The sequence below is a fragment of the Quercus robur genome, chromosome 9, assembly GCF_932294415.1.
Source record: "Quercus robur chromosome 9, dhQueRobu3.1, whole genome shotgun sequence".
Classification (NCBI taxonomy): Eukaryota; Viridiplantae; Streptophyta; class Magnoliopsida; order Fagales; family Fagaceae; genus Quercus; species Quercus robur.
This window is the reverse complement of record NC_065542.1, coordinates 39,400,494-39,414,343: the sequence shown is the minus strand read 5'-3', so window position 1 is coordinate 39,414,343 and position 13,850 is coordinate 39,400,494.

Genomic DNA, 13,850 nt, shown 5'->3' with positions numbered 1-13,850 from the left:
AAATTTTTTTTCTTCTCTATTTTTTGGCCTATCCATACCCGTTTAGTCTTGAAATGAAGCCAGGATGATGTTTTTTAATTTTTAGAATTTTTTTGCATTTATTTTTGAATTTTCAAACTCGGGTCGGGTTCGAACGGATAGGAAGGAAATTTTTTTTCTTCTCTATTTTTCTGCCTGTCCTGACCCGTTTCATCTTGAAATGCAGCCAGGATGATGATTTTTAATTTTTAGAATTTTTTTGCATTTATTTTTGAATTTTCTAACTCGGGTCGGGTTCGAACGGATAGGAAGGAAATTTGTTTTCTTCTCTATTTTTCGGGCTGTCCATACCCGTTTAGTCTTGAAATGAAGCCTGGATGATGTTTTTTAATTTTTAGAATTTTTTTGCATTTATTTTTGAATTTTCAAACTCGGGTCGGGTTCGAACGGATAGGAAGGAAATTTTTTTTTCTTCTCTATTTTTCGGCCTGTCTTGACCCGTTTCATCTTGAAACGAAGCCTGGATGATGTTTTTTCATTTTTAGAATTTTTTTGTATTTTATTTTTGAATTTTCTATCTCGGGTCGGGTTCGAACGGATAGGAAGGAAAATTTTTTTCTTCTCTATTTTTCGGCCTGTCCTGATCCGTTTCATCTTGAAACGAAGCCAGGATGATGTTTTTTAATTTTTGGAATTTTTTTGCATTTATTTTTGAATTTTCTAACTCGGGTCGGGTTCGAACGGATAGGAAGGAAATTTTTTCTTCTTCTCTATTTTTCGGGCTGTCCATACCCGTTTAGTCTTGAAATGAAGCCAGGATGATGTTTTTTAATTTTTAGAATTTTTTTGCATTTATTTTTGAATTTTCAAACTCGGGTCGGGTTTGAACGGATAGGAAGGAAATTTTTTTTCTTCTCTATTTTTCTGCCTGTCCTGACCCGTTTCATCTTGAAATGCAGCCAGGATGATGTTTTTTAATTTTTAGAATTTTTTTGCATTTATTTTTGAATTTTCTATCTCGGGTCGGGTTCGAACGGATAGGAAGGAAAATTTTTTTCTTCTCTATTTTTCGGCCTGTCCTGATCCGTTTCATCTTGAAACGAAGCCAGGATGATGTTTTTTAATTTTTAGAATTTTTTTGCATTTATTTTTGAATTTTCTAACTCGGGTCGGGTTCGAACGGATAGGAAGGAAATTTTTTCTTCTTCTCTATTTTTCGGGCTGTCCATACCCGTTTAGTCTTGAAATGAAGCCTGGATGATGTTTTTTAATTTTTAGAATTTTTTTGCATTTATTTTTGAATTTTCTAACTCGGGTCGGGTTCGAACGGATAGGAAGGGAATTTTTTTGTCTTCTCTATTTTTCGGCCTGTCTTGACCCGTTTCATCTTGAAATGAAGCCTGGATGATGTTTTTTATTTTTAGAATTTTTTTTGTATTTTATTTTTGAATTTTCTATCTCGGGTCGGGTTCGAACGGATAGGAAGGAAATTTTTTTTCTTCTCTATTTTTCGGCCTCTCCATACCCGTTTAGTCTTGAAATGAAGCCTGGATGATGTTTTTTAATTTTTAGAATTTTTTTTTGTATTTTATTTTTGAATTTTCTATCTCGGGTCGGGTTCGAACGGATAGGAAGGAAATTTTTTTTCTTCTCTATTTTTCGGCCTATCCATACCCGTTTAGTCTTGAAATGAATCCAGGATGATGTTTTTTAATTTTTAGAATTTTTTTGCATTTATTTTTGAATTTTCAAACTCGGGTCGGGTTCGAACGGATAGGAAGGAAATTTTTTTTCTTCTCTATTTTTCTGCCTGTCCTGACCCGTTTCATCTTAAAATGCAGCCAGGATGATGATTTTTAATTTTTAGAATTTTTTTGCATTTATTTTTGAATTTTCTAACTCGGGTCGGGTTCGAACGGATAGGAAGGAAATTTGATTTCTTCTCTATTTTTCGGGCTGTCCATACCCGTTTAGTCTTGAAATGAAGCCTGGATGATGTTTTTTAATTTTTAGAATTTTTTTGCATTAATTTTTGAATTTTCAAACTCGGGTCGGGTTCGAACGGATAGGAAGGAAATTTTTTTTCTTCTCTATTTTTCGGCCTATCCATACCCGTTTAGTCTTGAAATTAAGCCAGGATGATGTTTTTTAATTTTTAGAATTTTTTTGCATTTATTTTTGAATTTTCTAACTCGGGTCGGGTTCGAACGGATAGGAAGGAAATTTTTTCTTCTTCTCTATTTTTCGGGCTGTCCATACCCGTTTAGTCTTGAAATGAAGCCTGGATGATGTTTTTTAATTTTTAGAATTTTTTTGCATTTTATTTTTGAATTTTCTATCTCTAGTCGAGTTCGAACGGATAGGAAGGAAATTTTTTTGTCTTCTCTATTTTTCGGCCTGTCTTGACCCGTTTCATCTTGAAATGAAGCCTGGATGATGTTTTTTCATTTTTAGAATTTTTTTTGTATTTTATTTTTGAATTTTCTATCTCGGGTCGGGTTCGAACGGATAGGAAGGAAATTTTTTTTCTTCTCTATTTTTCGGCCTCTCCATACCCGTTTAGTCTTGAAATGAAGCCTGGATGATGTTTTTTCATTTTTAGAATTTTTTTTGTATTTTATTTTTGAATTTTCTATCTCGGGTCGGGTTCGAACGGATAGGAAGGAAATTTTTTTTCTTCTCTATTTTTTGGCCTATCCATACCCGTTTAGTCTTGAAATGAAGCCAGGATGATGTTTTTTAATTTTTAGAATTTTTTTTGCATTTATTTTTGAATTTTCAAACTCGGGTCGGGTTCGAACGGATAGGAAGGAAATTTTTTTTCTTCTCTATTTTTCTGCCTGTCCTGACCCGTTTCATCTTGAAATGCAGCCAGGATGATGATTTTTAATTTTTAGAATTTTTTTGCATTTATTTTTGAATTTTCTAACTCGGGTCGGGTTCGAACGGATAGGAAGGAAATTTGTTTTCTTCTCTATTTTTCGGGCTGTCCATACCCGTTTAGTCTTGAAATGAAGCCTGGATGATGTTTTTTAATTTTTAGAATTTTTTTGCATTTATTTTTGAATTTTCAAACTCGGGTCGGGTTCGAACGGATAGGAAGGAAATTTTTTTTTCTTCTCTATTTTTCGGCCTGTCTTGACCCGTTTCATCTTGAAACGAAGCCTGGATGATGTTTTTTCATTTTTAGAATTTTTTTGTATTTTATTTTTGAATTTTCTATCTCGGGTCGGGTTCGAACGGATAGGAAGGAAAATTTTTTTCTTCTCTATTTTTCGGCCTGTCCTGATCCGTTTCATCTTGAAACGAAGCCAGGATGATGTTTTTTAATTTTTGGAATTTTTTTGCATTTATTTTTGAATTTTCTAACTCGGGTCGGGTTCGAACGGATAGGAAGGAAATTTTTTCTTCTTCTCTATTTTTCGGGCTGTCCATACCCGTTTAGTCTTGAAATGAAGCCAGGATGATGTTTTTTAATTTTTAGAATTTTTTTGCATTTATTTTTGAATTTTCAAACTCGGGTCGGGTTTGAACGGATAGGAAGGAAATTTTTTTTCTTCTCTATTTTTCTGCCTGTCCTGACCCGTTTCATCTTGAAATGCAGCCAGGATGATGTTTTTTAATTTTTAGAATTTTTTTGCATTTATTTTTGAATTTTCTATCTCGGGTCGGGTTCGAACGGATAGGAAGGAAAATTTTTTTCTTCTCTATTTTTCGGCCTGTCCTGATCCGTTTCATCTTGAAACGAAGCCAGGATGATGTTTTTTAATTTTTAGAATTTTTTTGCATTTATTTTTGAATTTTCTAACTCGGGTCGGGTTCGAACGGATAGGAAGGAAATTTTTTCTTCTTCTCTATTTTTCGGGCTGTCCATACCCGTTTAGTCTTGAAATGAAGCCTGGATGATGTTTTTTAATTTTTAGAATTTTTTTGCATTTTATTTTTGAATTTTCTATCTCTAGTCGAGTTCGAACGGATAGGAAGGAAATTTTTTTGTCTTCTCTATTTTTCGGCCTGTCTTGACCCGTTTCATCTTGAAATGAATCCTGGATGATGTTTTTTAATTTTTAGAATTTTTTTGCATTTATTTTTGAATTTTCTATCTCGGGTCGGGTTCGAACGGATAGGAAGGAAATTTTTTTTCTTCTCTATTTTTCGGCCTCTCCATACCCGTTTAGTCTTGAAATGAAGCCTGGATGATGTTTTTTCATTTTTAGAATTTTTTTTGTATTTTATTTTTGAATTTTCTAACTCGGGTCGGGTTCGAACGGATAGGAAGGAAATTTTTTTTCTTCTCTATTTTTCGGGCTGTCTTGACCCGTTTCGTCTTGAAATTAAGCCAGGATGATGTTTTTTAATTTTTAGAATTTTTTTGCATTTATTTTTGAATTTTCAAACTCGGGTCGGGTTCGAACGGATAGGAAGGAAATTTTTTTTTCTTCTCTATTTTTCTGCCTGTCCTGACCCGTTTCATCTTGAAATGCAGCCAGGATGATGATTTTTAATTTTTAGAATTTTTTTGCATTTATTTTTGAATTTTCTAACTCGGGTCGGGTTCGAACGGATAGGAAGGAAATTTTTTTTCTTCTCTATTTTTCGGCCTCTCCATACCCGTTTAGTCTTGAAATGAAGCCTGGATGATGTTTTTTCATTTTTAGAATTTTTTTTGTATTTTATTTTTGAATTTTCTATCTCGGGTCGGGTTCGAACGGATAGGAAGGAAATTTTTTTTCTTCTCTATTTTTCGGCCTATCCATACCCGTTTAGTCTTGAAATGAAGCCAGGATGATGTTTTTTAATTTTTAGAATTTTTTTGCATTTATTTTTGAATTTTCAAACTCGGGTCGGGTTCGAACGGATAGGAAGGAAATTTTTTTTCTTCTCTATTTTTCTGCCTGTCCTGACCCGTTTCATCTTGAAATGCAGCCAGGATGATGTTTTTTAATTTTTAGAATTTTTTTGCATTTATTTTTGAATTTTCTATCTCGGGTCGGGTTCGAACGGATAGGAAGGAAAATTTTTTTCTTCTCTATTTTTCGGCCTGTCCTGATCCGTTTCATCTTGAAACGAAGCCAGGATGATGTTTTTTAATTTTTAGAATTTTTTTGCATTTATTTTTGAATTTTCTAACTCGGGTCGGGTTCGAACGGATAGGAAGGAAATTTTTTCTTCTTCTCTATTTTTCGGGCTGTCCATACCCGTTTAGTCTTGAAATGAAGCCTGGATGATGTTTTTTAATTTTTAGAATTTTTTTGCATTTTATTTTTGAATTTTCTATCTCTAGTCGAGTTCGAACGGATAGGAAGGAAATTTTTTTGTCTTCTCTATTTTTCGGCCTGTCTTGACCCGTTTCATCTTGAAATGAATCCTGGATGATGTTTTTTCATTTTTAGAATTTTTTTTGTATTTTATTTTTGAATTTTCTATCTCGGGTCGAGTTCGAACGGATAGGAAGGAAATTTTTTTTCTTCTCTATTTTTCGGCCTCTCCATACCCGTTTAGTCTTGAAATGAAGCCTGGATGATGTTTCTTCATTTTTAGAATTTTTTTTGTATTTTATTTTTGAATTTTCTATCTCGGGTCGGGTTCGAACGGATAGGAAGGAAATTTTTTTTCTTCTCTATTTTTCGGCCTATCCATACCCGTTTAGTCTTGAAATGAAGCCAGGATGATGTTTTTTAATTTTTAGAATTTTTTTGCATTTATTTTTGAATTTTCAAACTCGGGTCGGGTTCGAACGGATAGGAAGGAAATTTTTTTTCTTCTCTATTTTTCTGCCTGTCCTGACCCGTTTCATCTTGAAATGCAGCCAGGATGATGATTTTTAATTTTTAGAATTTTTTTGCATTTATTTTTGAATTTTCTAACTCGGGTCGGGTTCGAACGGATAGGAAGGAAATTTTTTTTCTTCTCTATTTTTCGGCCTCTCCATACCCGTTTAGTCTTGAAATGAAGCCTGGATGATGTTTTTTCATTTTTAGAATTTTTTTTGTATTTTATTTTTGAATTTTCTATCTCGGGTCGGGTTCGAACGGATAGGAAGGAAATTTTTTTTCTTCTCTATTTTTCGGCCTATCCATACCCGTTTAGTCTTGAAATGAAGCCAGGATGATGTTTTTTAATTTTTAGAATTTTTTTGCATTTATTTTTGAATTTTCAAACTCGGGTCGGGTTCGAACGGATAGGAAGGAAATTTTTTTTCTTCTCTATTTTTCTGCCTGTCCTGACCCGTTTCATCTTGAAATGCAGCCAGGATGATGTTTTTTAATTTTTAGAATTTTTTTGCATTTATTTTTGAATTTTCTATCTCGGGTCGGGTTCGAACGGATAGGAAGGAAAATTTTTTTCTTCTCTATTTTTCGGCCTGTCCTGATCCGTTTCATCTTGAAACGAAGCCAGGATGATGTTTTTTAATTTTTAGAATTTTTTTGCATTTATTTTTGAATTTTCTAACTCGGGTCGGGTTCGAACGGATAGGAAGGAAATTTTTTCTTCTTCTGTATTTTTCGGGCTGTCCATACCCGTTTAGTCTTGAAATGAAGCCTGGATGATGTTTTTTAATTTTTAGAATTTTTTTGCATTTTATTTTTGAATTTTCTATCTCTAGTCGAGTTCGAACGGATAGGAAGGAAATTTTTTTGTCTTCTCTATTTTTCGGCCTGTCTTGACCCGTTTCATCTTGAAATGAATCCTGGATGATGTTTTTTCATTTTTAGAATTTTTTTTGTATTTTATTTTTGAATTTTCTATCTCGGGTCGAGTTCGAACGGATAGGAAGGAAATTTTTTTTCTTCTCTATTTTTCGGCCTCTCCATACCCGTTTAGTCTTGAAATGAAGCCTGGATGATGTTTCTTCATTTTTAGAATTTTTTTTGTATTTTATTTTTGAATTTTCTATCTCGGGTCGGGTTCGAACGGATAGGAAGGAAATTTTTTTTCTTCTCTATTTTTCGGCCTATCCATACCCGTTTAGTCTTGAAATGAAGCCAGGATGATGTTTTTTAATTTTTAGAATTTTTTTGCATTTATTTTTGAATTTTCAAACTCGGGTCGGGTTCGAACGGATAGGAAGGAAATTTTTTTTCTTCTCTATTTTTCTGCCTGTCCTGACCCGTTTCATCTTGAAATGCAGCCAGGATGATGATTTTTAATTTTTAGAATTTTTTTGCATTTATTTTTGAATTTTCTAACTCGGGTCGGGTTCGAACGGATAGGAAGGAAATTTGTTTTCTTCTCTATTTTTCGGGCTGTCCATACCCGTTTAGTCTTGAAATGAAGCCTGGATGATGTTTTTTAATTTTTAGAATTTTTTTGCATTTATTTTTGAATTTTCAAACTCGGGTCGGGTTCGAACGGATAGGAAGGAAATTTTTTTTCTTCTCTATTTTTCGGCCTATCCATACCCGTTTAGTCTTGAAATTAAGCCAGGATGATGTTTTTTAATTTTTAGAATTTTTTTGCATTTATTTTTGAATTTTCTAACTCGGGTCGGGTTCGAACGGATAGGAAGGAAATTTTTTCTTCTTCTCTATTTTTCGGGCTGTCCATACCCGTTTAGTCTTGAAATGAAGCCTGGATGATGTTTTTTAATTTTTAGAATTTTTTTGCATTTTATTTTTGAATTTTCTATCTCTAGTCGAGTTCGAACGGATAGGAAGGAAATTTTTTTGTCTTCTCTATTTTTCGGCCTGTCTTGACCCGTTTCATCTTGAAATGAAGCCTGGATGATGTTTTTTCATTTTTAGAATTTTTTTTGTATTTTATTTTTGAATTTTCTATCTCGGGTCGGGTTCGAACGGATAGGAAGGAAATTTTTTTTCTTCTCTATTTTTCGGCCTCTCCATACCCGTTTAGTCTTGAAATGAAGCCTGGATGATGTTTTTTCATTTTTAGAATTTTTTTTGTATTTTATTTTTGAATTTTCTATCTCGGGTCGGGTTCGAACGGATAGGAAGGAAATTTTTTTTCTTCTCTATTTTTCGGCCTATCCATACCCGTTTAGTCTTGAAATGAAGCCTAGATGATGTTTTTTCATTTTTAGAATTTTTTTGCATTTATTTTTGAATTTTCTAACTCGGGTCGGGTTCGAACGGATAGGAAGGAAATTTTTTCTTCTTCTCTATTTTTCGGGCTGTCCATACCCGTTTAGTCTTGAAATGAAGCCTGGATGATGTTTTTTAATTTTTAGAATTTTTTTGCATTTTATTTTTGAATTTTCTATCTCTAGTCGAGTTCGAACGGATAGGAAGGAAATTTTTTTGTCTTCTCTATTTTTCGGCCTGTCTTGACCCGTTTCATCTTGAAATGAAGCCTGGATGATGTTTTTTCATTTTTAGAATTTTTTTTGTATTTTATTTTTGAATTTTCTATCTCGGGTCGGGTTCGAACGGATAGGAAGGAAATTTTTTTTCTTCTCTATTTTTCGGCCTCTCCATACCCGTTTAGTCTTGAAATGAAGCCTGGATGATGTTTTTTCATTTTTAGAATTTTTTTTGTATTTTATTTTTGAATTTTCTATCTCGGGTCGGGTTCGAACGGATAGGAAGGAAATTTTTTTTCTTCTCTATTTTTCGGCCTATCCATACCCGTTTAGTCTTGAAATGAAGCCAGGATGATGTTTTTTAATTTTTAGAATTTTTTTGCATTTATTTTTGAATTTTCAAACTAGGGTCGGGTTCGAACGGATAGGAAGGAAATTTTTTTTCTTCTCTATTTTTCTGCCTGTCCTGACCCGTTTCATCTTGAAATGCAGCCAGGATGATGATTTTTAATTTTTAGAATTTTTTTGCATTTATTTTTGAATTTTCTATCTCGGGTCGGGTTCGAACGGATAGGAAGGAAAATTTTTTTCTTCTCTATTTTTCGGCCTGTCCTGATCCGTTTCATCTTGAAACGAAGCCAGGATGATGTTTTTTAATTTTTAGAATTTTTTTGCATTTATTTTTGAATTTTCTAACTCGGGTCGGGTTCGAACGGATAGGAAGGAAATTTTTTTTCTTCTCTATTTTTCGGGCTGTCCATACCCGTTTAGTCTTGAAATGAAGCCTGGATGATGTTTTTTAATTTTTAGAATTTTTTTGCATTTTATTTTTGAATTTTCTATCTCTAGTCGGGTTCGAACGGATAGGAAGGAAATTTTTTTTCTTCTCTATTTTTCGGCCTGTCTTGATCGGTTTCATCTTGAAATGAAGCCTGGATGATGTTTTTTCATTTTTAGAATTTTTTTTGTATTTTATTTTTGAATTTTCTATCTCGGGTCGAGTTCGAACGGATAGGAAGGAAATTTTTTTTTTCTCTATTTTTCGGCCTATCCATACTCGTTTAGTCTTGAAATGAAGCCTGGATGATGTTTTTTCATTTTTAGAATTTTTTTTGTATTTTATTTTTGAATTTTCTATCTCGGGTCGGGTTCGAACGGATAGGAAGGAAAATTTTTTTCTTCTCTATTTTTCGGCCTATCCATACCCGTTTAGTCTTGAAATTAAGCCAGGATGATGTTTTTTAATTTTTAGAATTTTTTTGCATTTATTTTTGAATTTTCAAACTCGGGTCGGGTTCGAACGGATAGGAAGGAAATTTTTTTTCTTCTCTATTTTTCTGCCTGTCCTGACCCGTTTCATCTAGAAATGCAGCCAGGATGATGTTTTTTAATTTTTAGAATTTTTTTGCATTTATTTTTGAATTTTCTATCTCGGGTCGGGTTCGAACGGATAGGAAGGAAAATTTTTTTCTTCTCTATTTTTCGGCCTGTCCTGATCCGTTTCATCTTGAAACGAAGCCAGGATGATGTTTTTTAATTTTTAGAATTTTTTTGCATTTATCTTTGAATTTTCTAACTCGGGTCGGGTTCGAACGGATAGGAAGGAAATTTTTTCTTCTTCTCTATTTTTCGGGCTGTCCATACCCGTTTAGTCTTGAAATGAAGCCTGGATGATGTTTTTTAATTTTTAGAATTTTTTTGCATTTTATTTTTGAATTTTCTATCTCTAGTCGAGTTCGAACGGATAGGAAGGAAATTTTTTTGTCTTCTCTATTTTTCGGCCTGTCTTGACCCGTTTCATCTTGAAATGAAGCCTGGATGATGTTTTTTCATTTTTAGAATTTTTTTTGTATTTTATTTTTGAATTTTCTATCTCGGGTCGGGTTCGAACGGATAGGAAGGAAATTTGTTTTCTTCTCTATTTTTCGGGCTGTCCATACCCGTTTCGTCTTGAAATGAAGCCTGGATGATGTTTTTTAATTTTTAGAATTTTTTTGCATTTATTTTTGAATTTTCAAACTCGGGTCGGGTTCGAACGGATAGGAAGGAAATTTTTTTTCTTCTCTATTTTTCGGCCTATCCATACCCGTTTAGTCTTGAAATGAAGCCTAGATGATGTTTTTTCATTTTTAGAATTTTTTTTGTATTTTATTTTTGAATTTTCTATCTCGGGTCGGGTTCGAACGGATAGGAAGGAAATTTTTTTTCTTCTCTATTTTTCGGCCTATCCATACCCGTTTAGTCTTGAAATGAAGCCAGGATGATGTTTTTTAATTTTTAGAATTTTTTTGCATTTATTTTTGAATTTTCAAACTCGGGTCGGTTTCGAACGGATAGGAAGGAAATTTTTTTTCTTCTCTATTTTTCTGCCTGTCCTGACCCGTTTCATCTTGAAATGCAGCCAGGATGATGTTTTTTAATTTTTAGAATTTTTTTGCATTTATTTTTGAATTTTCTATCTCGGGTCGGGTTCGAACGGATAGGAAGGAAAATTTTTTTCTTCTCTATTTTTCGGCCTGTCCTGATCCGTTTCATCTTGAAACGAAGCCAGGATGATGTTTTTTAATTTTTAGAATTTTTTTGCATTTATTTTTGAATTTTCTAACTCGGGTCGGGTTCGAACGGATAGGAATGAAATTTTTTTTCTTCTCTATTTTTCGGGCTGTCCATACCCGTTTAGTCTTGAAATGAAGCCTGGATGATGTTTTTTAATTTTTAGAATTTTTTTGCATTTTATTTTTGAATTTTCTATCTCTGGTCGGGTTCGAACGGATAGGAGTGAAATTTTTTTTCTTCTCTATTTTTCTGCCTGTCCTGACCCGTTTCATCTTGAAATGCAGCCAGGATGATGTTTTGTAATTTTTAGAATTTTTTTGCATTTATTTTTGAATTTTCTATCTCGGGTCGGGTTCGAACGGATAGGAAGGAAATTTTTTTTCTTCTCTATTTTTCGGCCTATCCATACCCGTTTAGTCTTGAAATGAAGCCTGGATGATGTTTTTTAATTTTTAGAATTTTTTTGCATTTTATTTTTGAATTTTCTATCTCTAGTCGGGTTCGAACGGATAGGAAGGAAATTTTTTTTCTTCTCTATTTTTCGGCCTGTCTTGACCGGTTTCATCTTGAAATGAAGCCTGGATGATGTTTTTTCATTTTTAGAATTTTTTTTGTATTTTATTTTTGAATTTTCTATCTCGGGTCGAGTTCGAACGGATAGGAAGGAAATTTTTTTTTTCTCTATTTTTCGGCCTATCCATACTCGTTTAGTCTTGAAATGAAGCCTGGATGATGTTTTTTCATTTTTAGAATTTTTTTTGTATTTTATTTTTGAATTTTCTATCTCGGGTCGGGTTCGAACGGATAGGAAGGAAATTTTTTTTCTTCTCTATTTTTCGGCCTATCCATACCCGTTTAGTCTTGAAATTAAGCCAGGATGATGTTTTTTAATTTTTAGAATTTTTTTGCATTTATTTTTGAATTTTCAAACTCGGGTCGGGTTCGAACGGATAGGAAGGAAATTTTTTTTCTTCTCTATTTTTCTGCCTGTCCTGACCCGTTTCATCTTGAAATGCAGCCAGGATGATGTTTTTTAATTTTTAGAATTTTTTTGCATTTATTTTTGAATTTTCTATCTCGGGTCGGGTTCGAACGGATAGGAAGGAAAATTTTTTTCTTCTCTATTTTTCGGCCTGTCCTGATCCGTTTCATCTTGAAACGAAGCCAGGATGATGTTTTTTAATTTTTAGAATTTTTTTGCATTTATCTTTGAATTTTCTAACTCGGGTCGGGTTCGAACGGATAGGAAGGAAATTTTTTCTTCTTCTCTATTTTTCGGGCTGTCCATACCCGTTTAGTCTTGAAATGAAGCCTGGATGATGTTTTTTAATTTTTAGAATTTTTTTGCATTTTATTTTTGAATTTTCTATCTCTAGTCGAGTTCGAACGGATAGGAAGGAAATTTTTTTGTCTTCTCTATTTTTCGGCCTGTCTTGACCCGTTTCATCTTGAAATGAAGCCTGGATGATGTTTTTTCATTTTTAGAATTTTTTTTGTATTTTATTTTTGAATTTTCTATCTTGGGTCGGGTTCGAATGGATAGGAAGGAAATTTTTTTTCTTCTCTATTTTTCGGCCTATCCATACCCGTTTAGTCTTGAAATGAAGCCAGGATGATGTTTTTTAATTTTTACAATTTTTTTGCATTTATTTTTGAATTTTCAAACTCGGGTCGGGTTCGAACGGATAGGAAGGAAATTTTTTTTCTTCTCTATTTTTCTGCCTGTCCTGACCCGTTTCATCTTGAAATGCAGCCAGGATGATGATTTTTAATTTTTAGAATTTTTTTGCATTTATTTTTGAATTTTCTAACTCGGGTCGGGTTCGAACGGATAGGAAGGAAATTTGTTTTCTTCTCTATTTTTCGGGCTGTCCATACCCGTTTCGTCTTGAAATGAAGCCTGGATGATGTTTTTTAATTTTTAGAATTTTTTTGCATTTATTTTTGAATTTTCAAACTCGGGTCGGGTTCGAACGGATAGGAAGGAAATTTTTTTTCTTCTCTATTTTTCGGCCTATCCATACCCGTTTAGTCTTGAAATGAAGCCTAGATGATGTTTTTTCATTTTTAGAATTTTTTTTGTATTTTATTTTTGAATTTTCTATCTCGGGTCGGGTTCGAACGGATAGGAAGGAAATTTTTTTTCTTCTCTATTTTTCGGCCTATCCATACCCGTTTAGTCTTGAAATGAAGCCAGGATGATGTTTTTTAATTTTTAGAATTTTTTTGCATTTATTTTTGAATTTTCAAACTCGGGTCGGTTTCGAACGGATAGGAAGGAAATTTTTTTTCTTCTCTATTTTTCTGCCTGTCCTGACCCGTTTCATCTTGAAATGCAGCCAGGATGATGTTTTTTAATTTTTAGAATTTTTTTGCATTTATTTTTGAATTTTCTATCTCGGGTCGGGTTCGAACGGATAGGAAGGAAAATTTTTTTCTTCTCTATTTTTCGGCCTGTCCTGATCCGTTTCATCTTGAAACGAAGCCAGGATGATGTTTTTTAATTTTTAGAATTTTTTTGCATTTATTTTTGAATTTTCTAACTCGGGTCGGGTTCGAACGGATAGGAAGGAAATTTTTTTTCTTCTCTATTTTTCGGGCTGTCCATACCCGTTTAGTCTTGAAATGAAGCCTGGATGATGTTTTTTAATTTTTAGAATTTTTTTGCATTTATTTTTGAATTTTCTTACTCGGGTCGGGTTCGAACGGATTGGAAGGAAATTTTTGTTCTTCTCTATTTTTCGGGCTGTCCATACCCGTTTAGTCTTGAAATGAAGCCTGGATGATGTTTTTTAATTTTTAGAATTTTTTGCATTTTATTTTTGAATTTTCTATCTCGAGTCGGGTTCGAACGGATAGGAAGGAAATTTTTTTTCTTCTCTATTTTTCGGCCTATCCATACCCGTTTAGTCTTGAAATTAAGCCAGGATGATGTTTTTTAATTTTTAGAATTTTTTTGCATTTATTTTTGAATTTTCAAACTCGGGTCGGGTTCGAACGGATAGGAAGGAAATTTTTTTTCTTCTCTATTTTTCTGCCTGTCCTGACCCGTTTC